The sequence below is a fragment of the Nerophis lumbriciformis genome, linkage group LG27 (genome assembly GCF_033978685.3).
Source record: "Nerophis lumbriciformis linkage group LG27, RoL_Nlum_v2.1, whole genome shotgun sequence".
NCBI lineage: Eukaryota > Metazoa > Chordata > Actinopteri > Syngnathiformes > Syngnathidae > Nerophis > Nerophis lumbriciformis.
In genome coordinates, this window is record NC_084574.2 from 34622748 (window position 1) to 34648172 (window position 25425).

General features: G+C 40.7%; 3 long non-coding RNA genes across 3 annotated transcripts in view; 2 read left to right on the forward strand and 1 right to left on the reverse strand.

Moving 5' to 3' along the window:
- The window catches only part of LOC140679963 (uncharacterized), a 3364-nt gene extending 2450 nt beyond the window's left edge, over positions 1-914 (forward strand). The window contains exon 2 of the long non-coding RNA XR_012051257.1: positions 686-914. This is a non-coding gene — a long non-coding RNA (uncharacterized lncRNA). The remainder of the gene's footprint in view (positions 1-685) is intronic.
- Positions 1-1920, forward strand: part of LOC140679961 (uncharacterized) — a 20243-nt gene extending 18323 nt beyond the window's left edge. The window contains exon 3 of the long non-coding RNA XR_012051255.1: positions 1154-1920. This is a non-coding gene — a long non-coding RNA (uncharacterized lncRNA). The remainder of the gene's footprint in view (positions 1-1153) is intronic.
- The window catches only part of LOC140679962 (uncharacterized), a 17413-nt gene extending 5329 nt beyond the window's left edge, over positions 1-12084 (reverse strand). The window contains exon 1 of the long non-coding RNA XR_012051256.1: positions 12020-12084. This is a non-coding gene — a long non-coding RNA (uncharacterized lncRNA). The remainder of the gene's footprint in view (positions 1-12019) is intronic.
- Positions 12085-25425: the final 13341 nt, after the last annotated feature.

Genomic DNA, 25425 nt, shown 5'->3' on the forward strand with positions numbered 1-25425 from the left:
GTTTATAACGATGGTTAAAATCAGGCACTTTGAAGCTTTTTTTAGGGATATTGCGTGATGGGTAAAATTTTGAATTTTTTTTTCGAAAAATAAAATAAGCCACTGGGAACTGATTTTTAATGGTTTTAACCCTTCTGAAATTGTGATAATGTTCCCCTTTAATTTTGTTTTCTGATTTGCGTTTCAGAATTGGAAATAGAATTGAACGGAAGGTACGGACCCTTCTCGTTTTTCTCCTCTCGTTTTTCATTCTTCTACTTCCTCATTTTTATATTTTCTTGTGTTCTTGTTTTCTCTTTTTTCTGATTTAAAGTTTTTTTTAATTTATTTTCGCTTTTCTTGTTCTCAACTCTTTTTTCTTGTTTTTCGTTTTCTACTTTTCCTTTTCTCTGTTTTCTACCCTGTTTTTTCTACTTTTTGTTTTTCAACTTTCTTGTTTTTTTTTAACTTTCTTGTATTCCTACTTTCCTTGTTTTATTGTTCCTTGTTCTTCTACTTTCTTGTTTTTCTACTTTTAATATGGAAAACGAATCACAATCCATTCTTCGATTTCATTAATGTGTTTGGAATTCGAAACTTGCCAGCTGCATTTGGGCGGAAGGCGGGGTACACCCTAGACAAGTTGCCCCCTAAAAAACAAAAGTCAATATCCATCCATCAATTTTCTACCGCTTGTCCCTTTCAGGGGTTGCAGGGGGTGCTGGAGACTACCCCAGCTGCATTGGGTGGAAGGCGGGGTACACCCTGGACAAGTCGCCACCTAAAAAAAAGAAAAAAGTCAATATCCGTCCATCAATTTTTTTACCGCTTGTCCCTTGCGGGTCGCAGGGGGTGCTGGAGCCTACCCCAGTTGTGTTTGGCGGAAGGCGGGGTACACCATGGACAAGTCGCCACCTCAAGAAGAAAAAAAAAGATAAAGTCAATATTTTACATTTAATTTTTATGGGGCTAGTCTGACGTGACCGATGTGACCATGGCTTGTAAATATGCCATGTAAGTACAGTACAGCAATAAGTTGAAAATGCTCTTAAAGTTCTTGAATTTGACCTTGTAAATGTGTATGAAACCTTCATATTGCATTGACTTTGATTTGTTAAAGATTCCTGTTCGTGTTACTTTAAGTCAATCGCATTTTTCATTTTGTCTGATACAGGTCAGTACGTTGCAGAGGATGCAAGCACAGCCATTTTTTCAGAATTCAACTGGGTATTTTTCCATCTTCAATCTTTCCAGTCGTATGTACTAGGAGGTCCATGGAGAGCTGAAGCAAAGTCAGTTATCAATAATCCGAGGACCTTCACCCACTGACTGAGTCTCGTTATCTGCTTCTTCATCGTCATTGTCTCCAGAAAGTGCATTTTCACATGGAACTTATGGCAGGTGAAATCATGCCACACACACGTTCATATATTATGCAGTTGATCCTTGTTGCTAAAATGTAATCCCGGGATATTTTTATCTACTTTAAAGCACTTAGGCAGGGTCCTACTTTCAATAGGACATGGAAGATTTAATCATGTGACTATTTCATTTGCATTTCACCTCACACAGAAGAAGTGATTTCTATTTAGATAGCGCTTTTTTCCCGAGAAAATCAAAGCGCTTTGTATAGTGAAACCCATTATCTACATTTAAACTAGTGGGTGGGACGGGGCGCAGGGTGTGAAGCAGGCGTGGCCACACTTTTTCTGCAAGCGAGCTACTTTTCAATTGACCAAGTGGAGGGCATCTACGTCATTCATTTATATTTATTTATTTATGAAAGAGACATTTTTGTTAACAAGTTAAAGGGGAACATTATCACCAGACCTATGTAAGCGTCAATATATACCTTGATGTTGCAGAAAAAAGACCATATATTTTTTTAACCGATTTCCGAACTCTTAAATGGGTGAATTTTGGCGAATTAAACGCCTTTCTAATATTCGCTCTCGGAGCATCAGGAAGCAATCTGCCATTTTCTCAAACACCGAGTCAAAACAGCTCTGTTATTTTCCGTTTTTTCGACTGTTTTCCGTACCTTGGAGACATCATGCCTCGTCGGTGTGTTTTCGGAGGGTGTAACAACAAGAACAGGGACGGATTCAAGTTGCACCAGTGGCCCAAAGATGCGAAAGTGGCAAGAAATTGGACGTTTGTTCCGCACACTTTACCGACGAAAGCTATGCTACGACAGAGATGGCAAGAATGTGTGGATATCCTGCGACACTCAAAGCAGATGCATTTCCAACTGGACTGGACAGATCACCTTTCAGGAAAAGAGAGCGGATGAGGGTATGTCTACAGAATATATTAATTGATGAAAACTGTGTGGATATCCTGCGACACTCAAAGCAGATGCATTTCCAACGATAAAGTCAAAGAAATCTGCCGCCAGACCCCCATTGAATCTGCCGGAGTGTGTGAGCAATTCAGGGACAAAGGACCTCGCTAGCACGGCAAGCAATGGCGGCAGTGTGTTCCTGCAGACGAGCGAGCTATCGACCCTAGCTTCCCTGGCCTGCTGACATCAACTCCAAAACTGGACAGATCAGCTTTCAGGAAAAGAGCGCGGATGAGGGTATGTTTACAGAATATATTAATTGATGAAAATTGGGCTGTCTGCACTCTCAAAGTGCATGTTGTTGCCAAATGTATTTCATATGCTGTAAACCTAGTTCATAGTTGTTAGTTTCCTTTAATGCCAAACAAACACATACCAATCGTTGGTTAGAAGGCGATCGCCGAATTCGTCCTCGCTTTCTCTCGTGTCGCTGGCTGTCGTGTCGTTTTCGTCGGTTTGCCAAAATGCCAAAAATACACCCAGGAATGACTCACAGGGAAGCGGGGAAGATAAAGGCAAAAACAGCCCAAAATGTGAAAAATGCCAATCATTGTCAAAAATAGGAATGACTCAGGGAAGCGGGGAAGAAAAAGGAAAAAACAGCCCAATATATAAAAAAGGCCAAAAATGGTCAAAAATACCTCCCCGGGTTTGAGTACCGCAAGTCCCAGGAAGAGCCAAAATGTCAAAAATACACCCAGGAATTACTCACAGGAAACCGGGGAAGAAAAAGGCAAAAACAGCCCCAAATGTGAAAAATGCCCAAAATTGTCAAAATTACTACACGGGTTTGAGTACCGCAAGTCCCGGGAAGAGCCAAAATGTCAAAAATAAACCCAGGAATAACTCACAGGGAAGCGGGGAAGAAAAAGGCAAAAGCAGCCCAAAACGTGAAAAATGCCAAAAAATTTCTAAAATACCTACTTGGGTTTGAGTATCGCAAGTCCCGGGAAAAGCTAAAATGTCAAAAATACACTCAGGAATGACTCACAGGGAAGCGGGGAAGAAAAAGGCAAAAACAGCCCAAAATGTGAAAAATGCCAAAAATGGTCAAAAGTCCCTCCCCGGAATGACTTTCGAAATGTCACATCGGTCAAAAATGGGAGATGCTCCCATTTTGATATGTGATTTTTTACCCTCTTTCGATTTTATTTTAATTTTCCTGGTCGACCACAACACTTTCACCTCGTTATGACGTGGGACGGTGTGGCGAAGTTGGGAGAGTGGCCGTGCCAGCAATCTGAGGGTTCCTGGTTCAATCCCCACCTTCTACCATCCTAGTCACGTCCGTTGTGTCCTTGAGCAAGACACTTCACCCTTGCTCCTGATGGGTGGTGGTTAGGGCCTTGCATGGCAGCTCCCGCCATCAGTGTGTGAATGTGTGAATGTGGAAATGGTGTCAAAGCGCTTCGAGTTCCTTAAAAAAAGGTAGAAAAGCGCTATACAAGTATAACCCATGAGGTGCGCCATGTTTTAAGAGACTGAATTATCAAGAAATGTGTCCGAGACAAAATGAGCTATTATGGTACACGTCCATCCATCCATTTTCTACCGCTTGTCCCTTTTATGGTACACAATTATGACAAATTTGATAATTGCCCCTGACGCTCCATGACCTGAGCGTCAGGGGCTCATCCCGACACGCGTGTCCACATAGGGTGCGCTGTCCCGGACACATATTTTTGTATTTCTCTTATGAATAAAATCCTGGAACTGATTCCACCCAGGTACTTAGAACTCATTCCCGGGAGGGAATTTTGACCATTTTTGGCATTTTTCATATTTTGGGCTGTTTTTGCCTTTTTCTTCCCGGGTCACCTGTGCGTCATCCCGGCGGTATTTTTTTTGATATTTTTCCCATGTTTGCTCTCCCTGGGAGATCACATGGGCAATTCCCCCATTTGTCCAAACTGTGAACCGGAAATCGAGAAAACAGTTTTTCCATTGTTTAATTCCTAATTTTGATTTGGGGATGGCGTGGCGCCGTTGGGAGAGTGGCCGTGCCAGCAACCTGAGGGTTCCTGGTTCTATCCCCACCTTCTACCAACCTTGTCACATCCGTTGTGTCCTTGAGCAAGACACTTCACCCTTGTTCCTGATGAGTGGTGGTTAGGGCCTTGCATGGCAGCTCCCGCCATCAGTGTGTGAATGTGTGTGTGAATGGGTGAATGTGAAAATAGTGTCAAAGCGCTTTGAGTACCTTGAAGGTAGAAAAGCGCTATACAAGTATAACCCATTTACTATTTTCAAACATCGAGGAAAATCGATGACAGAAAACGCATAACAATCTGTTTGAATTTTTCATTATAAAACAAAAATGGGGAAAAAATAATTGATAATTGTTCTATTTTAAAACAAAACGGATGGCCATGAAGTACACAACTGTCACGACCAGAACAGGACTCTGAACACAGATGCAGGATTTGAAGACAATATATTTATTTGGACAAGGGAAGGGGTCCAAAACAGGAGAAACAAAACAGGCTATAAAAACACAACTGACCTGAGCTCTAAACTAACAAAAATATCAATAACTCAAAAACGCTCCATCTACGGAGGGAAAAAGGGGCTATGAACAAAAAAACTACTAAGTATAACAAAAGTCGCTCCAATGGAGGTGATGCTAGGAAGCTAATCTTACCTGAGAAAACTTACAAATCAAAATACTCCCATGGATCCAAAAGAGATACAAGAAACGTGGCTGTGGCTGTGGACAATGCTATGGCAAGTGAACGCTGGAGGTACGCACATGAAGTAACGAGACACTCTGGCACAAGACAAGAGGAGGACGAGACATTTATACACATGAGGGAGTGTGACACAGGTGGGAACAATCAGGCAATCAGGAGAGACATCAGACCAGTGAAACAGGAGGAAGGGCAAGTGACCTGAAACGAGAGGGAGAGTAAACCTTTCAAAATAAAACAGGAAATGGCAAGACAACATAACAACAGACGAAACCCAGACAAGACTTCACCCAGGTGTGACAGAACCCCCCCTTCTAGGGCCGACTCCTGACGGCCCAGGGACCTCAGGGTGGAGTCTATAGAAGTCCCGGATCAGGGAGGGGTCATCAATGTTCCGTTGGGGAATCCACTGTCTCTCTTCTGGACCGTACCCCTCCCAATCCACCAAGAACTGTCTACCTCGACCTCTTTTGCGTACCGCTAAAAGTTTCTTGACCCGGTACAGAAGTCCTCCGTCTACAGCTTCCAGCGGCGGTGGGGGGGGGGTTTGGTGGCTGGGACCATGGGGCTTTCTTTGGCAGGCTTGACTTGGCTGACATGGAAAGTAGGGTGGCCGCGGAGCGACCTGAGTAGGCGGAGGCGTACTGCTGCTGGATTGATGACCTTGGTGATGGGGAAGGGACCCACGAATCTGGGCGCTAATTTCTTGGAGGGAACCTTGAAGTGCAGGTCTTTGGCGGATAGCCATACTCGCTGTCCTGGCCGGTAATCAGGTGCTGGGCGCCGCTTCCGGTCGGCTGCTTTCTTGACCCGATCTCATTGGCGAGCGAGCACTTGTCGGGCCGCAAGCCAAATACGACGGCATCGGCGCACCAGGGCGTGGGCGGAGGGCACGGAAACTTCTGGCTCTGAGTCTGGGAACACTGGCGGTTGGTAGCCATAGACACACTTGAAGGGGGAGAAACCAGTGGCAGAGGTAGGCAAGGAGTTATGGCAAGTGAACGCTGGAGGTACGCACATGAAGTAACGAGACACTCTGGCACAAGACAAGAGGAGGACGAGACATTTATACACATGAGGGAGTGTGACACAGGTGGGAACAATCAGGCAATCAGGAGAGACATCAGACCAGTGAAACAGGAGGAAGGGCAAGTGACCTGAAACGAGAGGGAGAGTTAACCTTTCAAAATAAAACAGGAAATGGCAAGACAACATGACAACAGACGAAACCCAGACAAGACTTCACCCAGGTGTGACAACAACTACTTTTTCCACTCTTGTTTTTCCATTCTCTTCTCGGTCCGTGTACCTTTCGTTCGTTCGTTTTGTCAATATAAAACTAACGCTAAGAAAACAAGTAATTTTTTTTGAATATACAGTTCATTTGTCCGATTTTGTACACAATTGGAAAATGGACATAACGGATAGAGGGCCATTTAAACTCGTTTTTGCAAATTTGAGGCATCACATTTACGTGGAAGTAGAAATCCGTAGACTTGGGCGTGCAGGTAAACAAACAGACGAAGACAGGACTGATGGAGTTTTAAATAAAGTTCATGTCTTTGTTTTAACCTAGTCAAACATATCAGTGGTATGAAAATATACATTTTTGAAAATATGTTTATAATTGTAGCTGAGATAGGCTCCAGCGCCCCCCACGACCCCAAAGGGAATAAGCGGTAGAAAATGAATGGATGGATGGATGGATGTTTGTAATAATTGCAATATTAGAAATTGCGCTGCCATTTCCTTACAAATACATGCAAATTAACATATTTTACCGACCCGGTTCAGAGTGGTTTTAATTTCCTTTTTTCAAATATTTAACATTTGTCACTCAGTGATTCTAAATTCACTAATTATATTGTGCAACAGATTCAATCAATCATCAATCAATGTTTATTTATATAGCCCTAAATCACAAGTGTCTCAAAGGGCTGCACAAGCCACAACGACATCCTCGGTATAGCCCACATAAGGGCAAGGAAAAACTCACCCCAGTGGGACGTCGATGTGAATGACTATGAGAAACCTTGGAGAGGACCGCATATGTGGGTAACCCCCCCCCTCTAGGGAGACCGAATGCAATGGATGTCGAGTGGGTCTAACATAATATTGTGAGAGTCCAGTCCATAGTGGATCCAGCATAATAGTAAGAGTCCAGTCCACAGTGGGGTCAGCAGGAAACCATCCCGAGCGGAGACGGGTCAGCAGCGCAGAGATGTTCCCAACCGATATACAGGCGAGCGGTCCACCCCGGGTCCCGACCCCGGACAGCCAGCACCCCATCCATGGCCACCGGATCTGTGTGTCTTCCCCTCCACAAGGGATAATAGGGGGGAGCAGAGGAGAAAAGAAAAGAAACGGCAGATCAACTGGTCTAAAAAAAGGGGGGCTATTCAAAGGCTAGAGTATACAAATGAGTTTTGAGATGGGACTTAACTCAAATTGGCCCGAGGTTGTCTTGGAAATTTGAAGAACAATTCCTTATCCATTTTCTAAATGTTGGGATTGTAAACAAATATTGGGGAAAAAAATACATGTTTGTAATGCATTTATTTAAAATTTTTGGGGTTTTATTTGAAAAATGGAATGAACGGAACACACAGACCCTCCTTTTTCTATATAAAAAAATATATACATTTTTATATATAAATATAAAAATATAAAAAAAGAGTAAAAAAAAATATTATTTTTTTTTTACTCTTTTTTTATATTTTTATATTTCCTTGTTTTTCTACTTTCTCCTTTTTCTTGTGTTGTTCTTCAAATGTATTTGAGAACGTGTCTGCAGAGAAAAGAAGACCGCGTTCAAAGTCAAGCAGCGAACTATCAAGTATACATTTTTGACTTCTTTGGGAAGACACGGTAACATTGATCAATGACTTCCTGCATTGTTGATGTTTTATCTGCGTGTGCAGCCTGAGATGGACCTGAGAAGTCAGATGAAGATTGTTCAGGCATCAATAAAGCAGCTAAGACTCACCTGACACACCTGCTGTCCAAATCCTTATCAGTTCAGCAACAGGGGCCACATTTCAGATCATCATATTCATCCTGATCAATAAAAGTGTCACGTAAAAGGTCATCCTTCATCTTCTTTCATTGGTCACCTCGAGCAGCTAAAAGACACACGCTGTTTGTTGGTGTCTGCACACACACTGTTTGTTGGTGTCTGCACACACACTGTTTGTTGGTGTCTGCACAATCGTCTGCAAACACTGAACACCAACAAAGACTAAACAATACCGACAATTCAAACAGCAAACCAGGTTTTATCTGGGCCGCAAAATGAGTTTGCTAAGTACAAAAATGAGTAGAGATGTCCGATTTCGGCCTGCCGATATTATCGGCCGATAAATGCGTTAAAATGTAATATCGGAAACTATCGGTATCGTTTTTTTTATTATCGGTAACCTTTTTTTTAAAAATTTTTATTTTTATTAAATCTACATAAAAAACACAAGATACACTTACAATTAGTGCACCAACCCAAAAAACCTTCCTCCCCCATTTACACTCATTCACACTCATTCACACAAAAGGGTTGTTTCTTTCTGTTATTAATATTCTGCTTCCTACATTATATATCAATATATATCAATACAGTCTGCAAGGGATACAGTCCGTAAGCACACATGATTGTGCGTGCTGCTGGTCTACTAATAGTACTAACCTTTAACAGTTAATTTTACTAATTTTCATTAATTACTAATTTCTATGTAACTGTTTTTATATTGTTTTACTTTCTTTTTTATTCAAGAACATGTTTTTAATTTATCTTATTTTATTTTATTTTTTTTAAAGTACCTTATCTTCACCATACCTGGTTGTCCAAATTAGGCATAATAATGTATTAATTCCACGAACTTTTATGGACAGAATTTCTAGGCGCAGTCAAGGCGTTGAGGGGATCCGGTTTGGTGGCTGCAGGATTAGGTCTCTGCTTTTTGCAGATGATGTGGTCCTGATGGCTTCATCTGGCCAGGATCTTCAGCTCTCACTGGATCGGTTCGCAGCTGAGTGTGAAGCGACTGGGATGAGAATCAGCACCTCCAAGTCCGAGTCCATGGTTCTCGCCCGGAAAAGGGTGGAGTGCCATCTCCGGGTTGGGGAGGAGATCTTGCCCCAAGTGGAGGAGTTCAAGTACCTCGGAGTCTTGTTCACGAGTGAGGGAAGAGTGGATCGTGAGATCGACAGGCGGATCGGTGCGGCGTCTTCAGTAATGCGGACGCTGTATCGATCCGTTGTGGTGAAGAAGGAGCTGAGCCGGAAGGCAAAGCTCTCAATTTACCGGTCGATCTACGTTCCCATCCTCACCTATGGTCATGAGCTTTGGGTTATGACCGAAAGGACAAGATCACGTGTACAAGCGGCCGAAATGAGTTTCCTCCGCCGGGTGGCGGGGCTCTCCCTTAGAGATAGGGTGAGAAGCTCTGTCATCCGGGGGGAGCTCAAAGTAAAGCCGCTGCTCCTCCGCATCGAGAGGAGCCAGATGAGGTGGTTCGGGCATCTGGTCAGGAGGCCACCCGAGCGCCTCCCTAAGGAGGTGTTTAGGGCATGTCCGACCGGTAGGAGGCCACGAGGAAGACCCAGGACACGTTGGGAAGACTATGTCTCCCGGCTGGCCTGGGAACGCCTCGGGATCCCCCGGGAGGAGCTGGACGAAGTGGCTGGGGAGAGGGAAGTCTGGGCTTCCCTGCTTAAGCTGCTGCCCCCGCGACCCGACCTCGGATAAGCGGAAGAAGATGGATGGATTCCACGACTGTATATATCGGTTGATATCGGTATCGATTGATATCGCTATCGGTAATTAAAGAGGACAATATCGGAATATCGGATATCGGCAAAAAGCCATTATCGGACATTCCTAAAAATGAGCAGAAATTTTTTAAATGAAAAAAATTGATGTTCTAATATCTCATTCTCACACTTCCTCTGATGAATGCTGGAAAGTAAAAATAATGAAACATGAGTTGGACTATGGATAAAATGTAAAAGTATTAAGATAAAAAATATTATAAAATAAATAAATAGAACCAAATTAAATCTTGCATAACTAATAAGATAAAAAAAAAGTAAAGAATTACTTCAATAAAATTAATCATTATTAGGTTAAAGCCAAATCAAAAAGGTGCTTCTTAAAGGGGAACGGCACTTTTTTGGGGAATTTTGGCTGTCGTTCACAATCATTATGAGAGACATATGACTTCTTTTTTTCCCCGTGCATTTTAAAAGATGATTAAAATAAACGCTTGAAAGATGCGGCTAATAGGAGTCACCTTTGTAGCCTTCAAAGCCCTTTAAAACAACTTCAAAACCCTCCATCAACGTTTTATACACACACCGCATGTATATATATATATACACTGTGTATATATATATATATATATATATATATATATATATATATATATATAATAATGTAGTAACAGACACTTTCATAACATACTCAAAGCGCTTTGACACATTCACACACACACTGATGGCGGGAGCTGCCATGCCAACCACGACCTATCAGGGGCAAGGGTGAAGTGTCTTGCTCAAGGACACAACGGACGTGATTAGGTTGGTAGAAGGTGGGGATTGAACCAGGAACGCTCAGGTTGCTGGCACGGCCACTCTCCCAACCGCGCCATGCTGGTTGGGAGAGCGGGAGAGATGATGTTAATGGTTTTTTGTAAAAAAAAAATTAGTTTCTCAGTTGGAACATTACATATCTTGTCTTTGCAGTCTATTCAATTGAATATAAGTTGAAAAGGATTTGCAAATCATTGTATTCTGTTTTTATTTACCATTTACACAACGTGCCAACTTCACTGGTTTTGTGTTTTGTACATTAACAGTCATATTATTCCATATTATTGACTGTTATAAGAAGCCCTGTGAGAGCTGAGACGTGGCCCTCACTGAAAAGGAGTTTGACGCGTCTGCTCTTGCATGTCTTCCCCAATTTAGTAAACATTTCTCAGAGTGTCTTTTATGATGTTATATGTACATGTATGATGTTTTATATTAGGTGTTACCGTATGATGTGATTGGTGTTGTGTGTCTTTTCTAGGGGTGTGGGAAAAAATCGATTCGTATTCGAATCGCAATTCTCACGTTGTGCGATTCAGAATCGATCCTCTTTTTAAAAAAAAAATCAATTTAAAAAAATTTTTTTGGTTTTTTTTAATTTATTTTTTTAAGTTTTATTTTTTATTCTTTTTATTTTTTATATTTTTGAATTAATCAATCCAACAAAACAATACAAAGCAATACCATAACAATGCAATCCAATTCCAAAACCAAACCCGACCCAGCAACACTGCAATAAACAGAGCAATTGAAAGGAGACACAAACACGACACAGAACAAACCAAAAGTAGTGAAACAAAAATTAATATTATCAACAACAGTATCAATATTAGTTACAATTTCAACATAGCAGTGATTAAAAATCCCTCATTGACACTATCATTAGACATTTATAAAAAATTTAAAAAAATGAACAATAGTGTCACAGTGGCTTACACTTGCATCGCATCTCATAAGCTTGACAACACACTGTGTCCAATATTTTCACAAAGATATAATAAGTCATAATTTTGGTTCATTTAATAGTTAAAACAAATTTACATTATTGCAATCAGTTGATAAAATATTGTCCTTTACAATTATAAAAGCTTTTTACAAACATCTACCGTATTTTCCGCACTATAAGGCGCACCGGATTATTAGCCGCACCTTCAATGAATTACATATTTCATAACTTTGTCCACCTATAAGCCGCCCCGGACTATAAGCCGCGCCTACGCTGCGCTAAAGGGAATGTCAAAAAAACAGTCAGATAGTTCAGTCAAACTTTAATAATATATTGAAAACCAGCGTTCTAACAACTCTGTCCCAAAATGTACGCAAATGTGCAATCACAAACATAGTAAAATTCAAAATGGTGTAGAGCAATAGCAACATAATGTTGCTCGAACGTTAATGTCACAACACACAAAATAAACATTGCGCTCACCTTCTGAAGTTATTCTTCATTCGTAAATCCTTCGAATTCTTCGTCTTCGGTGTCCGAATTGAAAAGTTGCGCAAGCGTGGGATGCAAAATGGCCGGTTCCGTCTCGTCGAAGTCATCGGAGTCAGTGTCGCTGTTGTTGTGCAGTAGTTCTGTGAATCCTGCCTTCCGGAAAGCTCGGACCACAGTTGTGACCGAAATATCTGCCCAGGCATTTACGATCCACTGGCAAATGTTGGCGTATGTCGTCCGGCGCTGTCTGCCCGTCTTAGTGAAGGTGTGTTCGCCTTCGGAGCTGTGTGAAAAAAGCCACCCGGCCTCTTCGCGTAAACTTCCCTTAACCACTCGCTCATCTTTTCTTCATCCATCCATCCCTTCGAGTTAGCTTTTATGATGACGCCGGCTGGAAAGGTCTCTTTTGGCAAGGTCTTCCTTTTGAATATCACCATGGGTGGAAGTTAGCATGGCAAGCTAGAACCACAGTGAAGGATGACTTCTCATTCCCTGTGGTGCGAATATTCACCGTACGTGCTCCCGTTCCACAGTGCGGTTCACAGGAATATCAATTGCTGTGAAATACGGTAGTAATCCGTGTGCGGATGGAGAGATTGCGTCTTTTTATGAACCGGATCCTTGTCGCTTAGTAGGAGCCATTTTGTGGTCTTTACAGATGTAAACAGGAAATGAAACGTACGGTGATATCCGCGCGTTTTTTCTCCTTCTTCCGGGGGCGGGTGGTTGCTTACAGTAGAAGAAGAAGCGCTTCCTGTTCTATGGTGGCGGGTGCTTTCCTTGGCGGTTGCTTGCGTAGAAGAAGAAGCGCTTCCTGTTCTACCGGGAAAAAAGATGGCGGCTGTTTACCGAAGTTGCGAGATCGAAACTTTATGAAAATGAATCGTAATAAAGCGCACCGGGTTATAAGGCGCACTGTCAGCTGTTGAGAAAATTTGTGGTTTTTAGGTGCGCCTTACAGTGCGGAAAATACGGTACTACTCTGCTTGCATGTCAGCAGACTGGGGTAGATCCTGCTGAAATCCTATGTATTGAATGAATAGAGAATCATTTTGAATCGGGAAAATATCGTTTTTGAATCGAGAATCGAAAAAAAACAAAAAAAAAACGAATTTGAAATGAATCGTGACCCCAAGAATCGATATAGAATCGAATCGTGGGACACCCAAAGATTCACAGCCCTAGTCATTTCCCTTCCAACCAAGCCGGAGACCAATCTCTTTTTGGCTCAAGATCACCACAATATTCTAATGATGGTGAAACAATGAGCATTGTTATCCACCTGTCCATTTTCTACCAGTTGTCCCTCTCAGGGTCGCGTGGTGGCTGGAGCCGATCCCAGCTGGACTTCGCAGATAGACAGACAACCACTTGCACTATAATATTACTGTTTATTTCACTAATTTGTATTTTATGAATACTTGTATAATATGTGTTGAGTCTGTATCCGCTAACGGCTGTTATATTGTTGTCTTCTCTCTTCTTTGTCTTCTCTCTATCCCCTCCTGATCCAGTCCAATTGTGCCATGAATATATCCAAACATTTAACAAGGTTAAACACAAATAATGCGACAGACTTCTCTTTTGTAAACTGAACCTGTGCTACTGCAGACACAATCATCTGACTTAACAATATGATGATATGCAACAGTATGACAGCTTATAAAAAAAGAAAAAAAAAAGACAAACCGCTTCATATGACATTTTACCACAAACATTTTTATTCCCTGTGAGGATAACAAGAGTATTCTCCCGAGTTTGTATTGATGACACAATACTGTGCATCAATACAATTGTGTTATTATGTTGTTAGTAATGTCTACCTCTGGAGCACCTGACTCTCAAGCTTCCACAATGTTAACTTGTCCCTCGTCCCCACATCTCTTATTGACTCATCATAATGAAACACATTAAGTGTGCATCCATGAACACATATGCATCATAATGCATTGCGGCTCCATTACTTGAAGTCAACAGTTATTGCTCTCGGAGTGCTGGAGCTTCTCTCAGTGCTGCACTCACCAAAATAAATCATCTTCCAGCAAGACAAACAATATTTATAGCACTAATAAGTGTCTTTGATAACAGCATGCATGTTCAATATTGTTCTTCTATCCGTGGATGCTTTTGCATTTTTAGTTTTATTTTGGAAAGAAGAAAAAAACATAAATTGCAAATTATTTATGATTTACTACAGAGAATCTGCTTAAGATCCTGTTGGTCGTATTATTATTTTTATTACTTAAAAGTGCAATCAGACGTGGCTACAAAGTGAGTCAAAGAGAATATCAATCAATCAATCAATGTTTACTTATATAGCCCTAAATCACAAGTGTCTCAAAGGGCTGCACAAGCCACAATAACATCCTCGGTACAGAGCCCACATAAGGGCAAGGAAAAACTCACCCCAGTGGGACGTCGATGTGAATGACTATGAGAAACCTTGGAGAGGACCGCATATGTGGGTAACCCCCCCTCTAGGGGAGAGCGAATGCAATGGATGTCGAGTGGGTCTCAAATAATATTGGGAGAGTCCAGTCCATAGTGGATCCAACATATTAGTAAGAGTCCAGTCCATAGTGGGGTCAGCAGGAAACCATCCCGTTTCCTGCTGACCCCACCTGATGGTGCTTACACCTGAACAGGTGTAAGCAATCAGCAGATAGCGGCAGTATCGACGCACCATTCTTTCATTGTAAATGATCCACTCAACGGCAAAAATAACGAACTGGTAAGCTACAAAGACTTAAGTCAACTTGACCATCATCTTTGTAGTTAAAGTTCCATGCAGCGCTGGCCCAGAATTCATTGAAAAAATGTGTGTTTCTAAATTTGTTGTGTTTGTTCTATCTTATTTCATACTTAAATCTACCGTGTTCACATTGGTTCAGTAATGGCTTTGTACAAACACTGAGACAAAGTCTAAGTTCATTGTGTTCTTCGTGATGTTTGATCTTTTGACAAGAACAAGAAAGTTTGATCATATTACGCCTATACTGGCTCACCTGCACTGGCTTCCTGTGCACTTAAGAAGTGACTTTAAGGTTTTACTACTTACGTATAAAATACTACACGGTCTAGCTCCGTCCTATCTTGTCGATTGCATTGTACCATATGTCCCGGCAAGAAATCTGCGTTCAAAGAACTCCGGCTTATTAGTGATTCCCAGAGCCCAAAAAAAGTCTGCGGGCTATAGAGCGTTTTCTATTCGGGCTCCAGTACTATGGAATGCCCTCCCGGTAACAATTAGAGATGCTACCTCAGTAGAAGCATTTAAGTCCCATCTTAAAACTCATTTGTATACTCTAGCCTTTAAATAGCCCCCCTGTTAGACCAGTTGATCTGCCGTTTCTTTTCTTTTCTCCTCTGCTCCCCTTTTCCTTGAGGCGGGGGGGGGGCACAGGTCCGGTGGCCATGGATGAAGTGCTGGCTGTCCAGAGTCGGGACCCGGGGTGGACCGCTCGCCTGTGCATCGGCTGGGAACATCTCTGCGCTGCTGACCCGTCTCCGCTCGGGATGGTGTCCTGCTGGCCCCACTATGGACTGGACTCTTACTATTATGTTGGATCCACTATGGACTGGACTCTCACAATATTATGTCAGACCCACTCGACATCCATTGCTTTCGGTCTCCCCTAGAGGGGGGGGGTTACCCACATATGCGGTCCTCTCCAAGGTTTCTCATAGTCATTCACATCGACGTCCCACTGGGGTGAGTTTTTCCTTGCCCGTATGTGGGCTTTGTACCGAGGATGTCGTTGTGGCTTGTGCAGCCCTTTGAGACACTTGTGATTTAGGGCTATATAAATAAAGATTGATTGATTGATTGATGTTTTTGAAACTGTACCATTTGAAGTGAACTGAAGTGTTTTACCAAGAGGGTTATTTGTAATGTGTACATTTTCATAATGCGCTTGTTCTATTTTTGGCCCAAGTAAGACAAAGAAAACAATGTGAAGTCGTCTTTATTTTTAAGTTTTAATGCCATGTTACGGGCCGGACTGGTCTAAAGTAACAACGATGGTGACTTGAGTAGTCTACCATTGTTGGTGATGTTTGTATGGATGTGATGTCAACAAAGTCTCATTGGCTGAAGGAGAGCTGAGTCCCAGGTGGCGTTGCAGGGTCGATTTTTGCACTCTATTATTATTTTTTTGTTCTGGCGGCATAGATCTCATCCCCCTGCCTCTCTCACACACACACAAACACCTTCCTCTTATCTCCCCGAGTTGTTGAGGAGAGTAAATCTTGGTATATTCAGACAGCGCGTGTTTTTACCAACATCTTTTTTAAAGCTGACAGACACCATGTTGTTGGTTGAGTTTGTTTGGAACATAATAACATTGGAATAGGTCTTGTTTACAATTGAACATGTACTAAAGGGAGCAGGAAGAAGTCCAGTTTATTTAACACAACCACTTTTTCCTTTCACCTGAGTCACCAGTAAATATTTTCACCTCCTATGTTTGAATTATTTTACTGAGAAATTGTAAATGTTTTTGTTTTGTAACATGACGTCTCTTTAAAATGTCATTTTTCCGTATCTGTTTTTTAATGACAAACTATTGTTAGCGACCACGCTCTACCCGAGAATACAGGATGGGAGAAGACGATATCTCCTTATGTCTTGCAAGCATAGGAAAAATGAGTCTATATGTTTTGTTTAGTTCTACTCATGTTGTAATATTATTACCTTCAATGTTATTGCTTGCATGTTTTTTTTGTTTTTTTCAACATCTTATTTGTGGTTATGTCAAAATCAATAAAAACGAAATAGCACAAACAAACAAAGTGTCATTTTGCAGAAATGGAAAATATCTAAAATCAGCAAAATTCTCCTTATGCTTCTGGACTTTATGCTTTTTTGACAACTGCTTATGTCAACGTCAGTGAACAAACCTGAGGGATGTTTCCTCGACCTGGACTGTTAAAGAATAATAATAATTAATAAAAAGTCCAGTTTTCTAATTTATTCTAAAAAATATCAAAATACACGAAGCTACAGCAACGACCAGGAAATATGAGGCATTTTACGTAATCCAACTAACCGTAACTACCGTGTTTTTTGGACTATAAGGCACACTTAAAATCCTTTCATTTTTTCAAAAATCGACAGTGCGCTTAATATACGGAATAATTACGGTTGTGCTTACCGACCTCGAAGCAATTTTATTTGGTTCATGGTGGGACGGCGTGGCGCAGTGGAAGAATGGCCGTGTGTGACCCGAGGGTCCCTGGTTCAATCCCCACCTAGTACCAACCTCGTCATGTCCGTTGTGTCCTGAGCAAGACACTTCACCCTTGCTCCTGATGGGTGCTGGTTAGCGCCTTGCCTGGCAGCTCCCTCCATCAGTGTGTGTGAATGGGTAAATGTGGAAGTAGTGTCAAAGCGCTTTGAGTACCTTGAAGGTAGAAAAGCGCTATACAAGTACAACCCATTTATCATTTATTTATTATTTAATGATAGGTGTGACCAGTAGAGGGTAGTCACGCATAAGAGATACGTGTAGACTGCAATATGACGCCAGTAAACAACACCAAAACTTGAAATGTTCCATTGAAAATAAAGAACATTACACACGGCACTCAAAAACCTGTCAAAATGTTTTAGTACGACTTTGAAGCCGCACCGCTTGATGGATTGTCGGCCCATTACGGCTACCGTAGTCAGAGACACAAGTATTACTATGGTGTGTGTATAAGATCCGCAATATGGCACCCATTAGCAGACATATTATCTGGCGTTTTGTTTCACAATATTATGCAAAACCAACTTTTCTTACCTTCTGGTACCTGCTGATGTGTATTTGAGATCTGCATAAGTCCTGAAAATGTGCGCACTGTAGTCTGTGCCGATGCCGTAGTCGATAAGCTTCTTTCTCTTTCTCTATCTACTTATTATTCACGCTCTGCTGTTGCCATTTTTGAAAAAAATAAAAAAAAGTAGGGTAAAGTTCTAACTTGTATCTGGGTTTACATAATTCACCCAAGGAACTTTAGTTATTAGAGAGTACGGTCGGAAGGTTTTTCACGGGACACATTTCCGGCGTTGTTGTTGCACTAGTGAGCCACGGATGAGGAGATGCTGCTCCGTTATTACAGTTTGTACACACACACACACACACACACACACACACACACACACACACACACACACACACACACACACACACACACACACACACACACACACACACACACACACACACACTGTCAAGACGTGTTGTTCAACACAAGAGTACAAGGAGTCTGTGTGATGCAACCAAACAGGAAATAAATAGTGTTTGGTCAGCAGGTGTTCATATTTCAATGGAGTCTCTTCAACATGATGCAGATATTTATCGAGACAGAAAAAACACCAGCAAGCTGCAAAAAACCCCCCCCAAAAAACACTATTTGATTTTTCCAGGCATACATGTGAGCAAAGTCCGTTCATTACACAAACACACAAGTATAACACACACTGACACACATTGCAATTGATGTTAATGATGCTGGAAATAGCCTCTCATTAAACTGATGGGTGAAAGTTGAACGTTGGCTGCAGTGTAAGTGACGTGTTTGTGGTTACAACAACACTGATCCACCCACTATGGAAGGAGACCATGTGTCACAACCCACACACTCTTCTGTGGTGAGATAATGACATACTTTGTTTTCGGTCATAAATGCAAAACATTGGAAAAAGACTCAATCAATGCTCTAATTAGCAGAAGCAAACTAGCTTAGGATATTGTATTATTAAAACGTTGACTAGGAACATCTTTATATCTATCTATTTGTGTGTGTGTGTGTGTGTGTGTGTGTGTGTGTGTGTGTGTGTGTGTGTGTGTGTGTGTGTGTGTGTGTGTGCGCGTGCATCATATTTCTGTTGTCAGTATGATTCAAGATTCAAGATTCAAGATTCAAGATTGTTTATTGTCATGTGCATAGTTAAACAGACAGTTTGCCGTACAATGAAAATCTTACTTTGCTAGTCCACCCTTCAACAAGTCACACGGTACTTAGCTAAAATAAAAAATAAAAATAAAAATGTATATACAAGGCACAGTAAGTAACATAACATTATTGCACATTCTGATAGACAGTCAACAGTATAAATATGGAGGTGACCTTGGGTCACAGCAGCAGTTAAAGTGTCTTTAGTGATCAGAGGTGAAAAGTGTCTACAGTGATGGTTCACAGTTCGGGGGTGGTCATGGTAGCTGTCTTTTGTTCAAAAAGATAAATGTAAAACAGGGGCGTGGGGGGGAAACTAGCATTCACAAGTTAGCATTCACAAGCCTGATGGCCTGTGGGTAAAAACTGTTTGTCAGTCTCGTAGTCCTGTATCGTCTGCCTGATCACCCAACCATGCAAATTTTGCATTTCCTTTGGAAATCGAGGTCCCAGAGTCTGGAAGACAGGAGAGGCACAGGATCCACGTTGCCTGAAGTCTAGTGTAAAGTTTCCACCATCAGTGATAGTTTGGGGTGCCATGTCATCTGCTGGTGTCGGTCCACTCTGTTTCCTGAGATCCAGGGTCAACGCAGCCGTCTACCAGCAAGTTTTAGAGCACTTCATGCTTCCTGCTGCTGACCTGCTCTATGGAGATGGAGATTTCAAGTTCCAACAGGACTTGGCGCCTGCACACAGCGCAAAATCTACCCGTGCCTGGTTTACGGACCATGGTATTTCTGTTCTAAATTGGCCCGCCAACTCCCCTGACCTTAGCCCCATAGAAAATCTGTGGGGTATTGTGAAAAGGAAGATGCAGAATGCCAGACCCAAAAACGCAGAAGAGTTGAAGGCCACTATCAGAGCAACCTGGGCTCTCATAACACCTGAGCAGTGCCAGAAACTCATCGACTCCATGCCACGCCGCATTAACGCAGTAATTGAGGCAAAAGGAGCTCCAACCAAGTATTGAGTATTGTACATGCTCATATTTTTCATTTTCATACTTTTCAGTTGGCCAACATTTCTGAAAATCCCTTTTTTGTATTAGCCTTAAGTAATATTCTAATTTTGTGACACACGGAATTTTGGATTTTCATTTGTTGCCACTTCAAATCATCAAAATTAAATGAAATAAACATTTGAATGCATCAGTCTGTGTGCAATGAATAAATATAATGTACAAGTTACACCTTTTGAATGCAATTACTGAAATAAATCAAGTTTTTCAAAATATTCTAATTTACTGGCTTTTACCTGTATGTATATATATATATATATATATATATATATATATATATATATATATATATATATATATATATATATATATATATATATACATACAGTATACATACATATATATATATATATATATATATATACATACATATATATATATACATACATATATGTATATATATATACATGTATATATATATATATATATATATATATATATATATATATATATATACATACATATATGTATATATAAATATAAACATACATACATATATGTATATATATTCATAAATAGTTATATATGTAAGCTGTGAAAATCTGCTGCACAGTATGTGTGCTTGTGTCCTATTTTTAGGAACACTAATACAAAACCTCACAATAAAGTCTGATTGAGTGCTAAAAACGTTATGACAGACCGCCTTAAAAAACGGAATGGAATTTTACATTTCTTTACTGAATTAGACACCTAGAATGTACATGCAAATAAAGAATGTGGGATTTACAATTAGCTATGAACGATAAACACTGAACATTGACAACATATGAAAGTCATATGTTGTCAATAGGATATTTTACAATCAAGAGAAATGCAACAAAATTGCAACAAACTCAGCGTAATATGAACGCAAAGGGTAAAAAACCCTAAAACACCTACAATCTCATATATTTGATACATCACTAAGCTTTAGAGCAGCGGTGTCAAACTCATTTTAGCTCTGGGGCCGCATGGAGGAAAATCTGTGCACACGCGGGCCGGACTATTAAAATCACGGCATTAAAACTAAAAAATAAAGACAACTTCAGATTGTTTTCTTTGTCTTACTTTGGCCAAAAATAGAACAAACACATTCTGAAAACATTACAATAAAAATATAGAAACAAAACTACCGGCAGCGGTAAAGTTTAGATCCATGAAGGAAAGAAGAAAGTGAATGAATGTTTATAACTGAATAAGTTAACATATGCATCAAATGTGTTTTCTTTTGTATTTGTATTTTTTAATGAATTAAGTAATGTTTATGACAACCTTTTTCCACAACACAATATAGAATGTGAGATATAACAATAATACATACGATAATACATACATTTATCATTTGTTTTCAAAACGCTTACAAAAAAGTGGGACCCCAAAAATTTACTGTGGGACCCCATTTTTATGACTTGATGGGGTCCCCGGGACCCCATTTTGAAAATTCCTAGTGCCGACACTGATGGTGCATGCAAAACAGCAGCAGGCGGCTGTTGCTTGCGGGCCGGTTCTAATGCTACTCATCCATCCATCAATTTTCTACCGCTTGTCCCTTTCAGGGTCGCGGGGGGCAGTGCTGGAGCCTATATCAGCTGCATTCGGGCGGAAGGCGGGGTACACCCTGGACAAGTCGCCGCCTCATCACAGACTGTAGCAACACGCTGGCACAAAACATGACTGTCCCCAGTGGTGAACAATGGACAACACGGCAACACTCACATATAAAGCTCTCTGACAGGTAAGCCTCCTGAATTTCCAATCAGAGGCAGGTGCGAGGAATCAGTGCTCCAGGTAACCAGGAAGCAAACAAAATAAAGAAGCTCTGAAACGCAAATAAACCTGAAACGTAGGAGAACTATAAGAAAGACAAAAGAAAACATGACCTGGTGTGACAGGTAATGACATAAGTTGTTGAAACAAAGTGTAAAAAAGTTAAACTATTATTCATATCAAATCCGTTAAATTATTTCTGTGTTTAATACCTTATTATCTGACTTGATGAATGATTTAACAATTTGTAACAGAACAACACGTATAAATATAACAATGTAACTATGTAATAGTGTTGTCCCGATACCAATATTTTGGTACCGGTACCAAAATTATTTCGGTACTTTTTGATATTTTTCTGAATAAAAGTGGACTACAAAAAATTTGCATTATTGACTTTATTTTAACAAAAAATCTTAGGGTACATTAAACATATGTTTCTTATTGCACGTTTGTCCTTAAATAAAATAGTGAACATACAAGACATCTTGTCTTTTAGTAGTAAGTAAACAAACAAAGGCTCTTAATTAGTCTGCTGACATATGCAGTAACATATTGTGTCATTTATATTCTATTATTTTGTCAAAATTGTTAAGGACAAGTGGTAGAAAATTAATGATTAACCCACTTGTTCATTTACTGTTAATATCTGCTTATCTTCTATTTTAACATGTTCTATCTACACTTCTATTAAAATGTAATAATCACTTCTTCTTCTGTTGTTTGGATAGTATACATTAGTTTTGGATGATACCACAAATTTGGGTATTGGTTCGATACCAAGTCGTTACAGTCGATACATCGGTTATTTTCAAAGTCCTCATGTGTCCAGGGACGTGTTTACTGAGTTTATAAACATAATATACATTTTTTTTAAATGAAAGAAGATTTGGTGATGCCAAAAAATATCGACGTAATCATAGTAGTATCGACTAGATACGCTCCTGTACTTAGTATCATGTTAGGTGTAGATCCTGTGGAGAATGCATATATGTTAAAGAGTTATTTCTTTATTCATAGCCATGTTTGGATCACCTAGTACTTTTCCTTTGTATATTCTACCAGTTTCTCTTGTCTTCAGAGGCCTGTTTAGTGTCTTAACCTTGGAATGTGAAATACAACCCCCACTCTCTTCCTTATCAGTGTTGCGAGGGGAGAGATGGGGGCTTTCTTTGTGTGCAAGGAGTTGGCTTTTCTGTTTGAATGTCAGATCAACTGGAGTAGCCGATATGCATGTATTGGTTAAGATGATCTCCTAAAGCTTTAGTCAAACTTGAAAATAATCCTATTCTGTCTTGATGGTCCTTCTTACTCAGCATATATGTCATCGAAAGAACTTGGGATTGACCAGTAACTTAGATTCCCTGGGAGGAAGAACTGGTCTGACGCAACAATCCACCAATGGCGTTTGTTTACCGGTGAGCTACGGTGTGTAAGTGAAGCATGTTTAAAGCTTAAAGCAGTGTTATAACTTCACCTTTATCTTTAGTTTTTAAACCAAAATGCGTTCGTTCTCCCTTTTCTGTCTACACACTGTGTCTGCTTGTAAGTACTCCGTGATTGTGCGCTGCCGAACATGCTCGTATGGGGGGGGGGACTTTTTAGAGGCAGTATAGTACCGAATATGATTCATTAGTATTGCGGTACTATACTAGTACTGGCATACCGTACAACCCTACTATGGACAATGTAAAACGTGCGTGTGTGTGTGTGTGTGTGTGTGTGCGTGTGTGTGTGTGTGTGTGTGTGTGTGTGTGTGTGTGTGTGTGTGTGTGACTAGCAGGCTCATTATAAGAGTAAAAGTGTAAGTGCTGCAAAGACAGTGCAGGTCTTATTTGTCAACTTTGCCTGTTGTTTTTGATCAAAGGTGTTGTTGATGAGGAAGATCACTTGGACTTAGTTTTAATTGGCATTTAGCTGTGACATCATAGCAGCAGTTGATTTGAGCAGCAGGAACACTTCGAAATGTGTGTGTGTGTGTGTGTGTGTGTGTGTGTGTGTGTGTGTGTGTGTGTGGAGACCATCAGTGATTGATCACTTCATTTATCCGCAATCATCACCTCCTGCTGGTCGTGAGACAAGTATCGATTTTTGTCATGTTGCACACGTATGCAGACAATAAAGTGACTTTTTGGAAGTTGATTCATTGCCTTCATTGTTCGTAAGTTCATTAAAAGACACAACAAGTGGAAGTCAGCGACATTTTCTTTGCTTGCTGATCTTTCCAATTGATTTTCTCTTGTCCGTTGAGAGGAAACGTTTGACCGGTGATGAACATGTTGAACTCTCACATTATTGTTTCTTCTCTTTTTTGTAGATTTGATGTATGTTCATACAGTGTTTATACAGTGCAGGCCAAAAGTTTGGACACACCTTCTCATTCAATGTGTTTTTTTTTATTTTCATGACTGTCTACATTGTAGATTGTCCCTGAAGGCATCAAAACTATGAATGAAAGGTGAAATGACTGAAAAAATGTTTTATATTTTAGTTTCTTCAAAATAGCCACCCTTTGGCTCTGATTACTGCTTTGCACACTCCATGAGCTTCAACAGGTAGTCACCTGAAATGGTTTGCTTGTGTTTCTACTTCAACATTTCTTGACCGATTTAAACAATTCCAACACCAACCAATTCAGCTCACTCCGCCATTATCGGACATCTCTAATTATAAATTGGAGATGTCCAACATGGCACTGCCATATTTATTATTGAAGTCACAAAGGGCATTATTTTTTTTAACATGCCTCAAAACAGCAGCTTGGAATTTGGGACATGCTCTCCCTGAGAGAGCATGAGGAGGTTGAGGTGGGCGTGGTTGGGGGGGGGGGGGGGGGGGTACCGAGGGGTGTATATTGTAGCGTCCCAGAAGAGTTAGTGCTGTAAGGGGTTCTGGGTATTTGTTCTGTTGTGTTTATGTTGTGTTACGGTGCGGATGTTCTCCCGAAATGTGTTTGTCATTCTTGTTTGGTGTGGGTTCACAGTGTGGCGCATATTTGTAACAGTGTTAAAGTTGTTTATACGGCCACCCTCAGTGTGACCTGTATGGCTGTTGACCAAGTATGCGTGGCATTCACTTGTGTGTGCGAACAGCCGTAGATATCATGTTACTGGGCCGGCACGCAAAGGCAGTGCCTTTAGGGTTTATTGGCGCTCTGTACTTCTCCCTACGTCCGTGTACACAGCGGCGTTTTAAAAAGTCATACATTTTACTTTTTGAAACCGATACTGATAATTTTTAAACCGATACCAATAATTTCCGATATTATATTTTAAAGCATTTATCGGCCGATAATATCGGCAGTCCGATATTATCAGACATCCCTAACTATAATGCTCTTAATCATTTTCAAGCAAATACTGCTTTTGCCGACTTCCCTCAATTTCCAGGAACTTAGCCTAAACTGTGGGCGGAATGTCTCAACCTCTCACACATGACCCAAGAACTGGATTTTGCTGGCAAAGAGCATGTCGCCTTTGCACCAGCCCTAGACCGCCAGGCCCTTATGTTTACTCCCTCAGGTGGGGGTCCGGGGAGGCCTTTTTTAGCCCAAACATTTTGAAATATACAACTAGGAATATAGTACATTTGAACATATAGATGAGCTTTGTTTTTTGTTGTTGGTTTTTTTTAAATCATTGTTGTACATTTTGTGCAACAAGATGAGAAAAACAATCATGGTCCGACGTTACAT